Here is a 9,676-nt window from a genome sequence, read left to right as displayed (position 1 = left end):
TACACGAGCATAATTCCATCCAATCTAATGCCGAGGCGTAATTTCACATTGACGAAAGCGCCACCCATTTTCTATGACATATGCTTAGTTGAATCCCCCAATACACCTACAGCATGTGTGTACTTGTCAATGCATGCACATTCCTGTACAAAATTGAACACTTTTTTCAAACATTTCATAAACATGTTTCTATTTTTTTACATTGATAACTCCAGCATTCGCCTCACGCCGGAACTGAAAGCTTTCGCTCCTCATGTACTTTTTCTTTCAATACATTTTTAGGCATTAATAACTCATTCCTCTCCCACCACACCGCCCCTATAATACTACATACATATATATGTATGTACGTCTGTATGTTTCCCCTGGACACTTCTTATCCACAAGCTGTGACAACAATGTCGTGGATGACGCCTCCACTTTCTTGAGAACTGAAGAGAGGCAGAACTTTCAAATGATAAATGAAATATCATTTGCCGAGCGTCTTTTTCCATCTTGTGTTCACTTATCAGAAGGCCTTCTTCTTCATTTTATTACAATCTTCACATTTCATTTTAATGTTTAGTACTATAATCAATACATAGGATTTTGAACCTCTAAAGTTCGCAGACGTCTTGATCAGCATCAATGATCCTTAAAGTTTTTTTTTGAATATTCTTCAGGTTTTAGTTCGTTGAACGGTTCAAGTAACCAAAAACAAGTAAGAAAGCTACAGTCGAGTGTGCTCGACTGAGAGATACTCGCTACTCATTTTCAATAAAACCATATTCTACAAATTTACTAAAAATATACTGCAAAAATACTTAAATATACCGAAAGCTATATTTGGTACTACATTTTAAAAATACCATACAGCACAAAATATATCAGATTGCCAGCCAAAAATCCGATTGCAGTAGCCATTTTTTGACATACAAAAGTATTTCTTAAATAACTTCTGTTATCTGATAATTAAAGACATAATTTAAATTACATTTACGAGTTATAGATGACATTATATTATCTAGCGAAATAAATATTATTTAGCAACATTTGTGTTATAATATATTGGAAAGAGCTTTACTAGAAAATACAATAATCTATTATCATAATAAAAGATTGTGAGTTTCATATTTGGTTCCTTCTGAATATCATTTAACCGATTCTTATAAGTCATTTAACATTATTCTATGCCAAAATTAAGCTTTTAATGCTGGACCGACTGATCCTTAAAACTATAGTTTCTTACAGAATTGTCTCACCTCATTACAAAACAATTTTTTTACCTTATCAAACCTTATACAAATGAAAGTTTTATTATTACTGCAGTTTAAAATATTTGGATTTTACAGCTTTGAGTTTTAAAATCATTGTCAATAGTATCGCTTAGAAACTGAATTGTGGTAAAGAAATCGGATGGTACTCAAACTACTCGACTCTGTATTTCCAGAGATATCTATAGATATATTTGTAGCTGACAATAATTGTTCTACTTTCGAATAGAATTTAAGCTATTTTCGCTCTTGCTATCGCTACTGATGCTGCTGCTGCTGCTGTTGCTGTTGCAGGAAGTCATTAAGCTCATGAGGTGGCATAAATAAAGTTTTTCGAACCGCCTTGGGTTGGGTCCTCCCCTAGAAAGCTGGAAGGTGACAGGCGGCGGAGCATTATTAAACGCGACAAAACAATATAAAATTTACTCGAGAGAAACAACACGAAATTGTCGATGCTACACGTTGCGCGTTGCACGTTGCACGTTGCAGTCTCCTCTCCCCCAGCCCCCCTCATCGAGTGGATCCATCCAATGGACCGCGATCGCATGCAGCGGCTAATGTATCTAATAGATACACGACGGCATGTCAAATGCTACCAGCCAAGCATAAGCGAAGAGGGGTACTCAAGGGGCTTCGGAGTGTCGGACAGAAGCGCGGGGAGGGGAGGGGGAAGAAGCTATCGCTTCGATGCGGCATGCAGCCTTGCAACGTGAGTTCCTAATTAACATTGGAATTGTAGTACACGTTTAATTTATATCTTATTGATGCCGGCGACATTTGTATTTATTTTTACCAGATGCTACACCCCTCCACCTATCCCCATCCCCATCCCCATCTCCCTCACTCTCCATGCAGCCCATAGGTACTTCCCTAAGAATCAGTGTCGCATTATTGCGAGACTTTCGTTTGAGTGCGCGTGTGTGTGTGTGTGTGTGTATGTGTGTGAGTGGAATTTTATTTTTATCAAAATTGTGGAAAGCTCGAAAATTTATATGAAATACGTAGGTATCTCGTCTAGTGTATTTGTATCTGTATCTGTATCTGTAGTTATTGTTGTTGTTCTTGCTGTGATTTCGGCTATAATTATTGTTAATATTTGTTGCTGTTTGTTCATTTCACGCGTTTGCTCTTATTGTTGTTGTTTTCGTCATTTTTTATCTATACTCTAATTAAAATATTCGTGTGTTTGCCTTTATTTGCTTCGCTTTGCTTTTTATATTTTTATAGCATGAACAAAATCAAAAAACAAAACTTGAGAAACAAAATTGAAAAATCTTACTTGTGCACAAAAATTTCATTTTGTTCTTTTTTCATCATTATGTTGCTTGCTTTTTTCTTGTTGTTGTTGTTGCTGTTGTTGTTTCAATACTCGACGGACATTGTCAACAAAATAAACACTACCAGATCGTGGGAGGCTTGATTTTAATTTTAGACAAATTATCAAATATTTGGAATCTACTTTTATTATATAAAAAGGTAACACAATTTCAAATTAGGGTCTTGGATATGGAATTTAATCATGTAACTGAAAACAAATATTAAATTGCATAAAATCTCACTTATACTTAATAATTTGAGATTCAGTTTAATGAAGTATTCGAATTTTCTTTAATAGTTATTCACACAAATTCACCGATCTTATTTTCTCAGCAAATGTCTGTATTATTTTTATTGACGTTTTCAATCTTGTGATGAGAACACCTTGTTCCTAAACATATACATATATCTGTACATTATATGTATACTGCTCACTTGTTTTATTTTTAAGCATTTATTTCGTTTATTATCGCCCATCTCTGCGATTATAAATTTATTACAAATACTTGTGTCAATTCTGCGTATTTCGATGACGCTATTCGTCAGACGTATTAAGAATAGTAATTATATTTATCACCCTATATATCCTCGAGACTTTGTAATTTAGTCGTTAGAACACAAATGGTTACACATTAAGATACCACTTCATAACATATCTTGCGAATTCAGTTCTCACGGTTTCAATTATATTTTACCCCAAAGACCTAGTTACTAATTATCTAACATATCTTTACACATAATTCAAGAAATAAATAATATACATACATATGTTTACTTGCAAGAGTACAATCTCCAATTGTACTCGTTGCTAATCTCAAATGTGTACGTAACATTATTACCACAAAATCAAATCATCTACAAGACTTGGAAATGTACATGTTTCGGTACATTATTTTTGTACCTTTTTGCTTATCTGTTGTATCTCAAGCATCGAACATGTTTGATGCGGCGCCGGTGGTGTCTGTGTTTTACAAAGTAATAACAGCGGGTTAACAGTGTTAATATTAGCTCTGTTATTTAATATTTAAGTCAAGAAAGACTACAAACTAACATTTTGTGTACAAACTAATTTACACGAAACATTAAATAGATATCTGAAAGATTGCAACTTTGAATAAAAATAGTTTAACAGAATAATATACTAATTATTGATGCAAAGTGAGCACTATGCATTCACATTTAACCTAGCTCAAATTAAATTAAGTCACAAATTACAAATTAAGAATTTAAATTAACACCAATTTATTAAAAAATATGAATGCCATCTTGTGTCTGCATTGGACAGTTTAAAATGAAATCCCAAATTTATAATTTACAAATATTAAAATACGTATGTAATATTGCTAATAGGCACATTTAACCGCAATAAACGGTTATTCCCCCTGTAATTGATGTTTCTTATTACAACTGCGTATTACGCTGTGTGGTTCGTGCGTAGGTCTGTCAAACATCAACAACTAACATGTCTGTTCCAGCGTGCTCGGTTGCAACTGGTTTCGGTTGGACGTTCAACATTTTGGTCTGGCATTACGATTTGAAGCGTGCGTGCGTTCGTAACGAACGAGCGTTGTGTTCGTTCCAACAAGCCGAATCAAGTCCAACAAGACGACGAAAGAGCAAGTAAAAAAATTACGCGGGCGTTCTCAGTACATTTCCAGCAATCAGACGGGCAGCAGGTGTCGTGGTTCAAGTGCGGCTAATCTTCGATTTGCCTTATTTGTGATTTGTTTTGGTTTTTTAGCCAAGTTTGAAATTCGCTTGGCAATTGGATAATCTTTTCAATTGCAACTATAACTGCAACACGCGAGCGAGAAGAAAACAAAAAACAAACAAACATGCAAAAGAAAGAAATAGTGTTGATATGCAAAAACGAAATTCAATCAATGAATTAATAATAATAAACAGAGTTGAAGTGCAATTGCAATTACGATTTGTTTCCTAATTCCGAGCGAAACTAATGTTCATCATCATAATAATCGCAACAAAAATCAGTGACAATTTGCCTCCTGCGGCTAGCCAAAAACAATAAACACAGCAGCAGCAAAAACCAAAAAAAAAAAAAATACGAAAAACGAAAACAAACTCACACATGCACAATGGCAGCGGCAAATTGGCATAAATAAATAAAAATCAGCGTTGCCTTTGCTTTTTTACAACCTGATTTTTATGAATGAATGCAGCAGCAGCAACTGAAGCAGCAGCAGTAGCAGCAGACGACGACAGCGCCAACAACAACGCCATCGTCGCGTGCACAGGAGCGCAGCAGCGACTCCACCCGCAACTTGCTGGGGTTTAAAATAACCTCGCTACGGCCCTGTCGAAAGCGTTTATGCGAATTCGATTGCGACTGCGATTTTCGATTACGATTTCGATTCCCCTTTGCGCGTCGAGCCTTATTGGTGACACATCGCGTTCAGCGCTTGTCATTGTTGTTGTCATCAATGCTCACAAGTTCGCACTCACACACACAAAGAGACGCACACACGCAAGCACTACAGTGCAGTGACAACAATTGTCGCTGTTGCAAAATTAATAACGGAAGTTGTGCATTTTATTAATAAAAGCAAAATTCACACAAAATGCAGCGACAAAGAAGCAAACACACACTCGTGAACAACAAATCACAACTAAATCAGAGTGCATAGAAAATGCACAAAGCGTCATCTGCGGCTGTTTCTGTTTCTGTTTCTGCTTCTGCTTCTGCTTCTGAATCTTCCACCTTCCATTCGCCGTTCGCTTTATTGTGCACTGTGGGGTCTCCTCATTGATTGTGATTGTCTCCGTTCTTACAGCTTTTTCAGTTTTGCAGTGTTATGTGCATCTCCTTGAAGGCAGCAAATTAACAAAAATATCCATTCTCGTAATCGGAACAAACTCAACACCAAATTTATATACTCCCAAACATAAACACGAATATCGCGAGTTTCAAAAATATTCAACAATATTGTAAATGTGTCGTCTAAAATAACTTCAAAAATTAACAATATCTGACTCGAAGGTCAAGAGCGCCAAAATTACATGCGGTATTCCCCAAGAAGGATTCATCGAGATACGTCCTAAAAATAAGTGGAGAAATCCCCGAAATAACAGAATTGGTAAATATTTGTTTGATCATATTTTGAACAAGAGCATCTTAAATATAAAAATTACTTAAAATATAATTGCAATGATAATGTTTTGCAAAGGTTTTGATTTCTGTTTTTGTGAAACAATGGGGATTTCAATAATCAAAACACAACACATAACATATCATCTCAAGTTCCATTCCTAGGCAACTAGTTATGTAGGTACATTAGAGGTGTACGTATCGTAAAAATGTGTGTATTTGGGGGAATAATGGTAATGGCAGATAATGAATAGATGAACAATATCGATAGATATAGATGGATGGTTGGATGACTAGATGCTGCGTAAGTGTAGTTTTCTCGCCCTGACTAATGTTGTTTTTTCCTATTTTTTTTTTATGTTTTGTTGGCTAACAAAAGCAAATACAAACTTAGAGAAACCCGAAAATGTTCAAGAATGCAGAGAGGAGGCGAACAATTAACGCTTTGCTGTAATTACAGCGACTGCTGAAACAAAAAAAAAAAAACACACACGGGGGCAAAAGAGGGAAAAGAAATAATGTTTGGGAACACACAAGTTACCAAAAATTAATAATCAATAACTCGCTAAAAGGCAGCCAACTCGCCAGTGACAGAAGAGAGAAGAGGGGAAGAAAGAGACTGGCAGGAGAATTGTAGAGTCGGAGGTAATTTTATCGGTCGTTGAACGAGACCGAGAAGATTTCCAAGCGAATTTCGGTAGTTTGATCTTAAAGGGGGCCTTGAGGGGGCCTGGGGGCTGGTCTCAGGGGCGGCACACGGTATGTTGTAAGATGTGATCGGTTTTCGGTTAATTACGCTTCAAAGTCGAAGTTCAGCTTGGAGGTTTGAAGTATTTTAAGTCTTCGCCAAAAGTCTTGGCTGTTGCCCGTTAGCTCGGCTAATTACATAAAAACAAGTGATTTGCGTGTGCGCTGGAGCCCAGAGGCATGCCGCTTGCCTTGCCGCATGCCGCATTGTAATTTGCAACTCACCAACTTGCGTAGCTAATTAGCCAAAGAATAGAGAATCCGAAGTCGAAGTTGAAGCCGAACCCGAGAAGTCAGAAGATTCGTTGCTGCTTCACAGCTTTCTTCACTGATATTGATTTTGCAATAAAGCATGGAAAGGAGCAAGCAAGGGTTGACCTCTTGCTATCTCTCTCTCTCTCTCGCTCCCTCTCACTCTCTCTTCTCTCTCACACACAATTTATCATATAAAAGAATAAAACAAAACTTTCTTTTTGGCTGCGAAGTCGCCCCCTGCTGTGGTCAAGGACTCCGGGAATGAGGCACATTCGTCGTCGTTCTAGATAAATAAGCATTCTTAATTATCCCCTTTTTGACTGAACAAGAAAAAACGTAGAAAAAAATGTTATAAACAATGGAAAACCGCGCACTTAATGCGTTTTCTGTTTCGCCAACAACAACTTGGCGAACAAGCCAAGTATTTTTCTTCATATTATTCATTATTTCATTTCGTTTCGTTTCATTTTTATTTTTATTTTTGACCGACAAAAAGAAAGGAAAATGTTTTTATTGCCCGCGAAAAAGGGTACAAAATGGGCCGTCGACTTCTTTGTCGCCTTCGTCGTTAGCCATTAGCCCCGACTCCATTTGCAACCTCTTCCCCCACCACCCCGGTTGCCGCATAAAGCGTCTCAAACTTATGAAAAATGCAAAGTGCCGGCCAAAAAGTGGCCACAATTGAGTCTGGTATAGAGAAGTCCATTGGCCAAATGCCGTTCCATTGCCGTCGCATCGCGTCGCGTTGCGTTGCGGCCGTCGGTAAACGAGATTTGAAATCGGCGACCAACTCGCGTGACAGCTCAATGACTTTTCCTTTTTTACCTTCATTGCGGACATTCCTTTTTCCTGCCCGACCCGGCCCGGCCCGGCCTGGCGAAATATGTAATTGCACTTTTAGGCCCAGAAAAACAAGAAAAGGGACAAATTTGTACTTCAATTGTTTTCAAAGCGGCGCCTTCGTTTCGCTCATGACTTGGCTAAAACGCCAGCTCTTTAGTTGTCGCTTACCTCAACAAACAATTCCCAAAATCTGACTTGAAAATTCAAAATTTGTGAAATGTACTTCTCCGATTGTTTCATTTTTGCCATATGAACAAACAACAACGTCGGAACAGTTCTCTTGAATACGTTATGTGTGTTTTTTGCCTTTATCTGCATGAGTTGCCAGTTTTCTTAGTGCAACTTGTATTGTCATCTTGTAGAGCCCAAGTTGCAGTTTATAAATATTTATGTATCTAAAATTTCGATTCTAGAGGCTATATTGAATACTTTCATGTTTAAAATATTATAATTCCGATTTGGAATGTGTTTATACAAATTCCTCACTTAATCACAATAAATTTGATAAATCTAAATTAAATTAAAAAAAAAACAATAAACTGATACATTTTTTAATTTAATTGAATAACAATATTTTAAATATTTAACTACTATATAAAATATTAGTAATATTTTTATCTACTAATATTAATAAAACGTTGATTAAATTATGTAATATTAAATATTTCAATAGTTTCGAGTTATTTACAGTAATTTTAAGGAATTCAGAAAACTACGAATACCTTCACATTTTTATAAAATTTTCGGTCAAGATTAAACTTTATACACATTTAATTTAGATTTCGAAATAAAAATTTATATTATGTAAACTTTTTATAAATTAATGTAAATTTCATACAGTCCGCAATGCGAAATTAAATTATTTCGACATAAATAATATTTATCAGTTGCCAGTTTGTCAAATACATTATTGTATTGTTTCTTATATACTTTCGATTGCATGAACCAGAACTGACTTAATCACATAAAAAGTTCTATCTAAATTTACACATACATATGTATATTTAATATATTTAGTTGTACATACATATATATGTACGTATGTCAATTGGAAACAAAATAACAAAATTTTAGAAATTTGCATCCGTAAAAGGTTATTTTTTGTGCCTACCCCCCTACCCCCTCCCCCAACCCGTTCCCCATCTGACACCGGCCCTTAGCTCATCAAGCCGCCCACCAAGCCAAGCCCACGACCTAAAAACCATTTCGCACACATGTGTGTGTGTGTGAGTGTGCTGTGTGAGCGGGGGGACAAGGGGATCTCTGTGTGGGTGTGAGTGTGAGTGTGAGTGGTGCTATTGTCAAATGCAATTTTCTAACGCAGCCGCACTTTCAACGTTGACAACGACAACGTCGACGTCGACATCAGCGTCAACAGCAGCAGCAGAAGCAGTAGCAGCAACAATTGCAGTTTTAAGTGAAAATAAAACACATAACAACAACAACAACAACAGCAAAGACAGCAGCAGCATTGGCCACCAACAACAATAAAAGCCTAAAACCTAATAAAAATTCAAATTAACATTTGAAAGAGCGAATGGGCGAGCCAGTGTGCAAGCGAGAAAACCAAGTGGGCGCCGTCAGATCTGCTGAGTGCAAGCGAGTAGGAGCGATAGAGAATCAGAGACAGAGAGCAAGCGAGAGAGAGAGAGAGAGAGAGAGAGAGCGAGCGGCAAACGAATTGAGAGCGGAGCGCACATGAATGGGACAGACAGACAGAGCCGAAAGCTTATGAAATTCTATTAATTTTTGAACAAAACTGCATGTAATGTCTGTTTGGACCCCATCCCCCACCCCACGCTGTCTCCCTTCCCACAACTGCTTCCCCCTTGAACTATTTGCTGCCGCTTGCAGTTTCCTAATCGCCACAGAACTAACTGCATGAAGGGGCGGTCGTCCGATTTTGTTTTTGTTTGCGTATTTTGTTGCAATTTGTTTTTGTTATGTGTGTACGACGCTACCCAGCGTCGCTGTTGTTCTCGTTGTTGTTATTGTTGCAGTGCAGACTGCAGACACTCGCATAATAATGCAATTTGCAAGCTGCCCATCTGTCTGCTCTCTACCCCCTCTCAATTCTTCTCTTTGCCAAATACCTCACTCTGCACACACAAACGCAAACACACAGTAGTCGACGTCACGCGCCAAAAAGACTGCA

The 9,676-nt window shown here is 37.3% G+C and overlaps 1 protein-coding gene across 5 annotated transcripts in view; it reads left to right on the top strand.

Annotated features, from left to right (window-relative positions):
- The first annotated feature begins 5,564 nt into the window (after window positions 1-5,564).
- Window positions 5,565-9,676, top strand: part of LOC117563729 (protein abrupt) — a 52,219-nt gene continuing 48,107 nt past the window's right edge. For all 5 annotated transcript variants that reach the window (XM_034242207.2, XM_034242204.2, XM_034242208.2 and 2 more), the window contains exon 1: window positions 5,565-5,665. The gene's annotated coding sequence lies outside the window, so the exon portion shown is untranslated. The remainder of the gene's footprint in view (window positions 5,666-9,676) is intronic.

The sequence above is a fragment of the Drosophila albomicans genome, chromosome 2L (genome assembly GCF_009650485.2).
Source record: "Drosophila albomicans strain 15112-1751.03 chromosome 2L, ASM965048v2, whole genome shotgun sequence".
Classification (NCBI taxonomy): domain Eukaryota; kingdom Metazoa; phylum Arthropoda; class Insecta; order Diptera; family Drosophilidae; genus Drosophila; species Drosophila albomicans.
The sequence above is the reverse complement of the archived record's forward strand: the minus strand, read 5'-3'. Positions and strand labels throughout refer to the sequence as shown.